General features: G+C 34.5%; 1 pseudogene; it reads left to right on the top strand.

The window, feature by feature from the left end:
• The first annotated feature begins 1,963 nt into the window (after nt 1–1,963).
• On the top strand, nt 1,964–6,636 carry LOC149260816 (serrate RNA effector molecule pseudogene; annotated as a pseudogene).
• Nucleotides 6,637–10,050: the final 3,414 nt, after the last annotated feature.

The following is a 10,050-nucleotide window of genomic DNA, read 5'->3' as shown; positions in this document are numbered from 1 at the left end:
CTTGTGTTCCTATGTGAATCCACCGGGGTACTGTCTAGGCCTACTGGCAGTGGAGCAACACCATAGATGAAACTAAGAGTCTAACAACCATATTTCTTGTGTGCTTATATACCGCTCAACCTCAATTGAAACAACTGTGTTTCCTTAGCTTGGAATGTGTGTCAATCGACCAAGGGTTTGACAAATGCTACATCTTACAATCAAGTTAGTGTGAATCCAATATGAGATGAGAAATGAATAATACTTATGGAGGTGTTAGACCTGCTTGTCATGAACAAGGTCTATTCAAGAGCTGGAGTTCTACTAGTGTGTCACCAAGTGTTGTATCGGCTACAACCACCCTTCAAAATTGTTCCTTAGCCTATTTTGGAGCCTCCCTACTGACCTTTTACAACACTTTGTCTTGCTTCATCAAGTACTCAAGCTTGATTGTTTTCTTTGCACAAAGGCAACCTGTCAATCATAGTCGATCCAACTACAGGCTGAGTAGCTTCCCCTTAAAAATTGCGCAATTCTGGAGGGCAGCCAACCTTCCCTCCAAAATTTGTGCAATCCTCTCTGCTAGCCTGCTAAGCTCCAAGATTGCGCAATCTTGCCATCCGATGCTCCCAGCATGATTTATGCAAATTTACCCAACAGGATTGTTCCACCCAGGTTTTTCACAAATTGGGGCAGCAATCAGCTACTCTGCCCAGAAATTGCACAATCCTCTTGGGCAGTCAGCCCAGCTTCTAGCCAGGAATGTGCACTTTTCCCAAGCATTTGAACAACTGCATGCATGAATAGTCTGGTTGACTAGTTCTACCCAGGACCAAGTTAACTTGATTTGCATCCATGCATGGCCAACTCTTCCTAGAATATAAAGAGACAACATGCAAAAGGCATCCCATGATTCAGGGAGCTATTTTTAGCACCGGGGTCATTTTAGAAGTTTCCCTCCAAGTGTCGCTTTTTCCTAGATTTGTGGCATCCGCATCATGAGACCAAACTTATTTATTCAACGCATCAGATCTCATTCATTCACATTGATCTTAGATCTCTGACATCCCAGAGCACATCCTGGACTCTTCGACACATTCGGCTCAACTATTCACGGGTAAGTGGCCTTAACTTGTCTTTTTCAACGTTTTTGTCGCTTTTTGTGCATTTTCTTGTGTGAGTGATGTTTTCTTGATTTCCTTGAACACTTGTTGTTGTTTACATGTATACTAGGTTGTCCTAGGTCTGTTTCAGTTTTCATTGCTATCTCACTTTTTTCACATGCATGAAACTATTTTGCACGGACGTTCGCCGAACTTGTGAACTGCCTCACCCACATGCATGTTGATCTGTTTGTTGAATCTTTCATTCATGTTTTTCATGCACTGTTAATCACTTCTGCCATCACTTAGTGTCTCCTTGAATTTACTCTCTTAGTTGCTTTTAGTTGCACGTTGGCGAGTCGGGCCAACCTTGGCCCGAGCTCTGCCTTCACCAAGGCTGCATTGCACAATCTAGGGAAGAAAGGCTCACCATCATCCACAGAAATACACATTCTTTCCTAGCCTTGGCCTCCACAGCTATTTTGCACATTTCCAGAGGAAAATGGCTGCTTGTCCCAAGAAATTTCATAAATCTATCACTAGGCCAACAATCCTTCCCAGCTAGAATTGCACATTCCACAATCCTAGCAACCAGCTGCCTGAATGGATTACTCATTGTGAAATCCTAGCAGCTAGCTGCCTGACTAGATTGTGCATTTCGTTGATCCAATAGGAAGTCGTGCCTCCCAGATAATCTAGACTGCCTTTTGCATAGTTCTGGCAGCCAGTCACCTACCCTCCCAGTAAAATTTGTGCAATCTTGCTCATCAGTTGCCCATGTATGTGTTGTTCCCTTCCCCGGATTCTCTTTGTTTCCACCGACATATTTCTTGCCATGCATGTTGCTTGTTTCCAGATCTTTCAGGTTTTCATCTGTACCAATGGCTTCCAAGAGAACTGGATCACATGACACTAATGGAGTTGTGGCTGGAACAACAGTTGAGCAGGTATCCTCTAGTCTGCTGATATATGAAGATACGTAGTTGTATCTAGACAAGGAAAAACAATGTAAACTTTGAAACGGGAACTATAAACTCAAAACGAGAACTCTGGCCAAAAAACCCCGAAAAAACATCAAAAACAGTGCTAAAAACGAAAAGTGTTGATGCTGGAATAACACCTTTTTTTTTCCAAGCTAAATTTTCAACATGTTTTAAAAATGACGGTGAAAACCAATTTTTGGTGCAAAAATTGTCCAAAAAACGCCCTCAAAATGAAGTGTTGATGTTCGAATAACATTTTTTTTTTCTCAATGGTAAATTTTGTGCAAAAAACACCCTCAAAACGAAAAGTGTTGATGCTGGGATAACAATTTTTTTTTCAAGGGTGAAATTTCAACATTTCAAAATAATAGCATAAAATATTTTATCATGACCCCGAAAAACATTAAAATTTCAAAAAATAAAAATAAAAATAAAATAAAAACAATGAAAAAACACAAAACAAAAAAATAAAAAATAAAAATAACAAAACATAAATAAAAATATATACTAAAAACAAAACATAAAATAAAAAACACAAAACAAAAAAAATCAAATATAAAAAATAAAATCAATCATAAAAATGTAAAATGTGAAAAAAAAAAAAAACAACAAAACAAAATTAATCTATAAAAAATAAGAATTAAAAAACTAGAAAAAAAATTACAAATTATAAACAAATAAATAGTAAAAAAAACATATCTAAAAAAATTGGGGAAAAAACAAATATGTAAACCATAAAAAAATTTGGGAAAAAAGAAAAAACACATTTAAAAAACTATAAAATTAAATAGGTAACAATAGAAAAATTAAAAAAAACATTAACAAAAAAAACTAAAAAAAATTAAAATTAAAAACAAACTAGATTTAAAAAAAAGAATGGAAAATTAATCAAAAATAAAAAATAAAAATTAGTGAAATTAAGATTAAAATGATGATTACTTAAAAAATAAATGTAAAAATACATATATATGAGACAAAATATAAATAAAAAATATTAAAAAAAAAAATTGTTTAATCATAAAAGAATTTGGAAAAAAAAAATAAAAAATAAAAAAATTTATATATATAAATTTAGGTAAGTAAAAATATAAAGATTAAAAAAATCATTAACAAAAACTAGCCAAAAAAAAAAAAACAAACTAGATTAAACAAAAATAGAAAATTAACAAAAAAATAAAATTAAAAACTAGTAAAATTAATATTAAAAACATGTAGAAAAAAATAAAAAGACAAAAATAAGCTCAAATTATTAAAAAAAAAGAACTAAAAAAATATCGAAATTTTAAAAATATAGGTATTTTTCAATAAAACAAATAAAAAAAAACTAAAGAACATTTTCAACTTACAAAAAAAAGTCTTTTAGATTTAAGAATAAATAAATAAATAAATTTTTTTATTAAATTTTCATTATTTATTTAAAAACAAACAAAAAAAAATTAAAGATAATTTTTTTTAAATGTAAATTTTTTTTTTTTAATTTGAAAGAAAAAATTCATTAAACCGTAGCAATAAAAATTATTAAATTTTAATTTTTAAAAAAAATTAATAAAAAAATTTATTAAAATATTTTAATCAAAATTAAATTTTATTTTTTTTATAACTTTTGTTTCAAAACAATATGTTATTTATTTTAAAATATAAATCATAAAAAAAAAAAAAAAAATTTAAAACAAATTTTAATTTTTTAATTTAAAATTTAAAAAATTAATAAAAAAATTTTAAATTAATATATTAAAAAAATTAATTATAGTTGTTATATCAAAAAATTAAAAAATATTATTAAAGTTTTTTACTTTTTATTTATTATTTTTTTTTTTAAAACATATTAAATTTTTTTATTAAATATTAATGTTTTAATTAAAAAAAAAAAAAAAAAAAAACTGCGCGCCACTTGGGCCCCCGGCCGCACCACCAACGGGTGGCGGGAGGGGCTCGTCCATTCCCGGAATCGACGAGCCCCTCCCACCGCCCGCTGGTGGTGCGGTCGGGGGCCCAAGGGGCTGCGCGAGAGAACGAAGAGACGAGAGAGACGACCGACCACCTCGCAGAGGAGGAGACTATCACGAAAGAACACGGTCACCTGCAATGGGCAGCGGGGGAGGAGGCCCCTCGAGGGATTACAAGCGTCGCCATAGCCCCTGCCCGCCTCCCTACATCCCACATGATCATCGCCACTCTCCGCCTTCGAGGCGTTCTCCTCCTTACAAAAGGTACCACAGAGATGATGTCTATGACAGTCGCCGCGGCAGCCCCAGGGCAGGCTTTAATCCTGACGATAGAAGGTTTGGTTATGATAACATGGGAGGATATGATAGAAGTGGAATGGGAGGAAGATCTGGATATGTTGATGAAAGACTCCACAGTCGGCACTTAGGACGTGCATCTGGTCGCTTCCAAGGTGGATCTCCGGACTGGCCAGGCTCTGGACGTGCTGGCTTTGGTGAGATGGGCACCCTCAGCGGGAAGGGTTAATGACCTATAAATAATTTATTGCTGAACTTGAGGATGACATATCACCAGCTGAAGCAGAGCGCAGGTACCAGGAATACATAACAGAATATATCAGCACCCAGAAGCGTGCATTTTTTGAATCTCACAAAGAGGAGGATTGGCTGAAGGATAAATATGACCCATCACACCTAGAAGCTGTCATACAAAGGAGAAATGAAAACGCAAAAGCAACAACAAAGGAGTTCCTTTTAGACCTACAGAATGGAACCCTAGACATAGGTCCAAGTTCGACTGGTTCTATACCATTAACTGCAAAAGGTGGTCAAGGGAGTGACCACAATTCAGATGATGATGCTGAGGTTAGTGGCAAAAGGAGGAGACATGGTAGGGGCCCTGCAAAAGAAAATGACCCTATTTCTAGTGCTCCCAAGGCTCCTCCTGTGAGTTATGAACCAAGGCGAGTGAAAAGGGATATAGAACTAGGACAAGCTCTTATTCGCAAACTAGATACAGAGAAAGGTATAGAAGAAAACATTCTTGGTAGTTCAGAGCAAGACAAGTTTGAAGGAGACAAATCTATTAGTGGTTCAATTGGTGTTGTAATTGTGAGGGGCACAAATACTGTGAAGGGCCTTGAAGGTCTGGAGCTTTTGGATGTCGTTGCTACTTATCTGTGGCGAGTTCATGGATTGGATTACTATGGAATGATTGAATTGAAAGAACCTCCCAAGGGTCTGCGTCACGTGAGAGCAGAAAGCAAGAACAATCATGATGAACAATCCACAGCTGCAGCTGAATGGGATAAGAAATTGGATTCTACCTGGCAAGCTAGGTTGCAGGGTCAAGATCCATTAGAGATCATGGCAGCAAAGGATAAGTTAGAGGCTGCAACTACTAAAGCCTTAGATCCTTTTGTGAGAAAAATAAGAGATGATAAATATGGATGGAAATATGGTTGTGGAGCCAAGGGTTGTGCCAAGATGTTTCATGCAACAGAATTTGTGCATAAGCACTTGAGGTTGAAGCATCCAGATCTTATTGGGGAGCCAACATCCAAAGTATGCGAGGAAGTCTATTTTCAGAACTACATGAACAATCCAGATGCGCCTGGTGTGACATTGACTACTCAACAGTCTGGACAGAGAGAAAAGGCACGAAGACGTAAGGCTGGGCATAATCTTTCTGGTGATGGTGGCCAAATTGGTGGAACAAGCCGAGCTAGAGATGTCGACCATCCTGATCAGGCAAGTCGAAGGGAAAATGAGAGGACAGACAGATCTCATGAAGATGATCGTTATGATAGGAATGATGATTCATCACCTCGGGATTATCAATCCATCCCTGGTGGGCAAGATGTTGGCCACCATGATCCTTCAATGTTTGATCCCTTTGCTGGACCAGGAATGCGTGGACCGCCTCCTTTTGGTTCAGATATGCCACCTCACCTACCTGTTTTCATGCCTCTGCTAGGAGCTGGGCCTCTGGGCCCCTTTGTGCCTGCTTCGCCTGAAGTTGCAATGCATGTGCTAAGGGAGCAAGGTGGACCTGCACCATTTCATCCCAATGACAGTAATGGTGGTCTGCGTGGAAGGAAAGGTCGTTCAGGTGGTGGGCCTTCCATGGGAGGAATGACAGATCCACCAATGATGCTTCCGATATCACCAGGATTCCGTCAGGATCCTCATCGTATCCGCATTTATCATGACCTTGATGCACCAGAAGATGAAGTTACTGTAATTGATTATCGGACTTTGTAGATCATCTTGGTAAAAAATGGTGTTCAGCTACGATGAACTGCTTACTGAGCAAGTTGATTTCAGCAATATTTTTGAGCTTATTTTGCGAACACAGTTGTCTTGGTTCTCATATGCTTGTTTTGGAGCGTATTATTTGATATAGCATGGAACATAAGAGCCATTTACTTCATATTGGTTAATGCTGATGCATAGTTATTATATACAGCCCCAAAAGTCGATGAGGAAGTCTCAATTTATTACTCTAGGTGTACTATATCTTTGGTGCAAGTAATAGCCATAGCTAGAGTATGTTATAAGCTTTTACAGGGAGTCTTGTTGCCGCAGCTAGCTAGGATAATGCTGCAATTGACTTTATCACTGTTTCGGACACTGATGAAATATAAAGTCGCGCAGTCCCTTGGGCCCCGGCCGCGCCACCAGCGGGCGGCGGGAGGGGCTCGTCGATTCCGGGAATCGACGAGCCGCTCCCGCTGGTGGCGCGGCGGGCGCCCATGGGCTGCGCAGTTTTTTTTTTTTTTTTTTTTTAATTAAAACATTAATATTTAATAAAAAAATTTAATATGTTTTAAAACAAAAAATTGATAAAAAAAAAATAAAAAAACTTTAATAATATTTTTTTATTTTTTTATATAACAATTATAACTAATTTTTTTAATATATTAATTTAAAAAAAATTATTAATTTTTTAAACTTTAAATTAAAAAATTAAAATTTGTTTTAAAAAATTTTTTTTTTTTTTTTGTGATTTATATTTTAAAATAAATAACATGTTGTTTAAAAAAACATTATAAATTTTATTTTTTTTAATTAAAAAAGATGGTTTAAAAAAAAAATGTAAATTTAAATTTTTTTTTTTTTTTTTTAAACATAAAATGTAGGTTTAATTTTTTTTTTTTTTGAAAATATAAAATGTAGTTTTAATAATTTGAATTTTTAAATTAAAAAATAATAATAATAAAAAATGTTAAATTTTTTATTTTTTTTAATAAAAGACAAGATTGTTTAAAAAAAAAAATTATTTATTTAGTTTTAAATAAAATAGGTATATTTAATAAAAGATAATTGTATTTTGTTTTTTTTAATAAAAAATAACCATTTTTTTTTGTTTTTTTTTTTATAATTTAATTTAATTTTTGTTTTTGTAATATTAATTTTACTATTTTTTTTTATTTTTTTCGTTAATTTTCTATTTTTTTTTTAAACTAGTTTGTTTTTATTTTTATTTTTTATTTTTTTCCTAGTTTTTTCTAATGTTTTTTTTAATTTCTCTATTTCTATATATATATATATATATATATATATATATATATATATATATATATATTAATTTTGTTTCTTTTTTCCAAATTCTTTATGGTTTGTGAGATTTTTTTTTTTTTACTTTTTTTTAAATATTAATTTCACTAGTTTTTTAAATTTTTTTCGTTATTTTTCTATTTTTTTCTTTAAACTAGTTTGTTTCTATTTTTTTTTCCTAGTTTTTGTTTATATATATATATATATATATATATATATATATATATCAATATTTACTTACTTAATATTATATTTTTTATAATTGTTTTTTTTTTCCAAATTTTTTTATGGTTTATGATATAAATTTTTTTTAACATTTTTTATTTTTTGTTTTTGTCTTTTTTATATATATTTTTATATTTGTTTTTTAAAGACAATTATTTCATGTGAATTGAAAATTTAATTAATGACGTATAAATATGTAGAATATCGAAAATGTAAAATATCGACCTTCTTCTTTAAATATGCAAATCAATAAAAGCCCCACTACAAAAATAAAAATAAAAAAAATAAAAACTAGAAAATATGAAGAAGAAGATCACTTCCAAAATTATTAAATTTACGAAATAATTATTTACATTTCATACATTAGAAAATTTAAAGTCAAAAAATAGGTCTTTTAAAAAAAGGGTTACGAAATAATTATTTACATTTCACACACTAGAAAATTTAAAGTCAAAAAATAGGTCTTTTAAAAAAAGGGTGTGATGCAGAATACTCACTTTTTAAAATCAGCATGAAAATCACTATCATTCTAAAACTTGATTTCATCCTTGAACATGAAAAAAAATTAAAGTTCCAAAAACCATGTTCTAAAAAAAACATGTGTATTCTGCATCACCACTTTTGAAAATCGGGTCATTTTTTGCTATCTCTACGAAACGGGTAACAGTATCAGTTCCTGTTTCAAAGTTTACATTGTTGAAATCAAACTGAAGTGGTAGGAGGTTAATGAAACATTCACAGGAACTTTTGGGGAAGACCTCGAAGTTCGGCAGGTGTACGTGAACTTTCACAAGTCTAACTTGTACCGGATTGCATGGAGATACCCCACATTCCCAAGCGTGGACATGATTCACTCGATCGTCTCTCACACTAACCCCGAGATGATGACCTTGAGCAGTGTAAGTGGGATGAAGCTTGCAACCTATTTGGCGCGAGATTATGATGAGATGTATCAGATGTTAGAGCCTGCGACTATCATGAGTCCTCCATTTAGCTTGCCCAGTAGCAGAGGTAACTCCATAGACATTCTGAAGATTGGGTAAAGGAGGCAGCTTGTTTCAGGATGACACCCAACCAGATCTACAAGACAAAGATATTGAGCAAGGAATACCAATACTTGGTCATATTCGCATGTCGACTGAGTGGCCAAGAGAGCACTGAAACCTTTCCTCGGAGTGGGGTGATTGCATTGGACCAATTAGCTAGAGAAGGAAGACCATGCAACTAGTCTTGCATACAGGCTCATCCGCTGAAGGAACAAGTCAAGAAGGCTCGACAGTCACCTGAGGTTATGCATGCAGAGATTTATATGTCTGCCCACATCCCAGATGCAGTCTATGCCCGACATGACTTCCCGAGCTTGGAGTGGACATGGTCACTGGTGGAGACTGTTGTGAACACATATTTCAAGTTGTTGTCTAAATGCAGCTTCAGGGGAGTAATCATACGATTGTCTCACCATTTTTTCATCCTAGTGTACAGGTTGATATTCAAATAGGATCCACCCTTCATGTCAAAGAAAGCACTAGAGGCGTTGTTAGGCATTGTAGTTAGGTATGCCTCGCCATCCATTACTTTCATCTAAATGTTCAATGCAGAGAAGCCTCTGCATGTTCTTCCAAAGTTTGCCTTGGACGTACTTTTCATGCAAGAAGTAGCGTATCACATCTTAGCAGGATTGAAAGCTAGACTGCAGCAGAAGAGGAAGGCACCTTGGCCCACTCTTCCGTTGTGGACTAGGTTATATGAGATATGGAGTATCAAGCAAGCGGATGTCGAAGAAGAATAGATGAATAAGTACTCGTTCGACCTCTGAAGCTTCAACTCGTATGACCCACATTGAATTGTGAAGGATCACTGCATGAGAGTTCAGTTCAACTGGATCCATGGATCATTTCATTAGGCTGAGGAAGAATCATGGAGGTATTTCCATAATTTTTCCGAGCCTAATGAATAGGTTGGCTTCACCATAGATTGGTTAGTAAATAAGCATGAAGCAACATCATGGAGAGCACTAGCAGTAGTAGCAGTATCAGCAGCAAAGGTAGTAGACCCAAACATATGTGTGCACAATAAATGGAAGAGGAATATTTTTGACCGAATGGAGGAGGAGCAAAGCTACAAGTTTCGAGTAGATCCACTTGTAGAACAAGTAGCTATGGCTATTCATGCAAAGAGGTTGTAGTGCGAAAAGCGCATCACGAGAAGGCGAAGGGATAAGAAGAGAATGGAAGAAGCAGAGAAGGAGTTGCATGA

Source organism: Pinus tabuliformis, chromosome 6, assembly GCF_031772625.1.
Source record: "Pinus tabuliformis cultivar Carrire ecotype Pingquan chromosome 6, CPIR1, whole genome shotgun sequence".
NCBI classification, from domain to species: Eukaryota; Viridiplantae; Streptophyta; class Pinopsida; order Pinales; family Pinaceae; genus Pinus; species Pinus tabuliformis.
The sequence above is the reverse complement of the archived record's forward strand: the minus strand, read 5'-3'. Positions and strand labels throughout refer to the sequence as shown.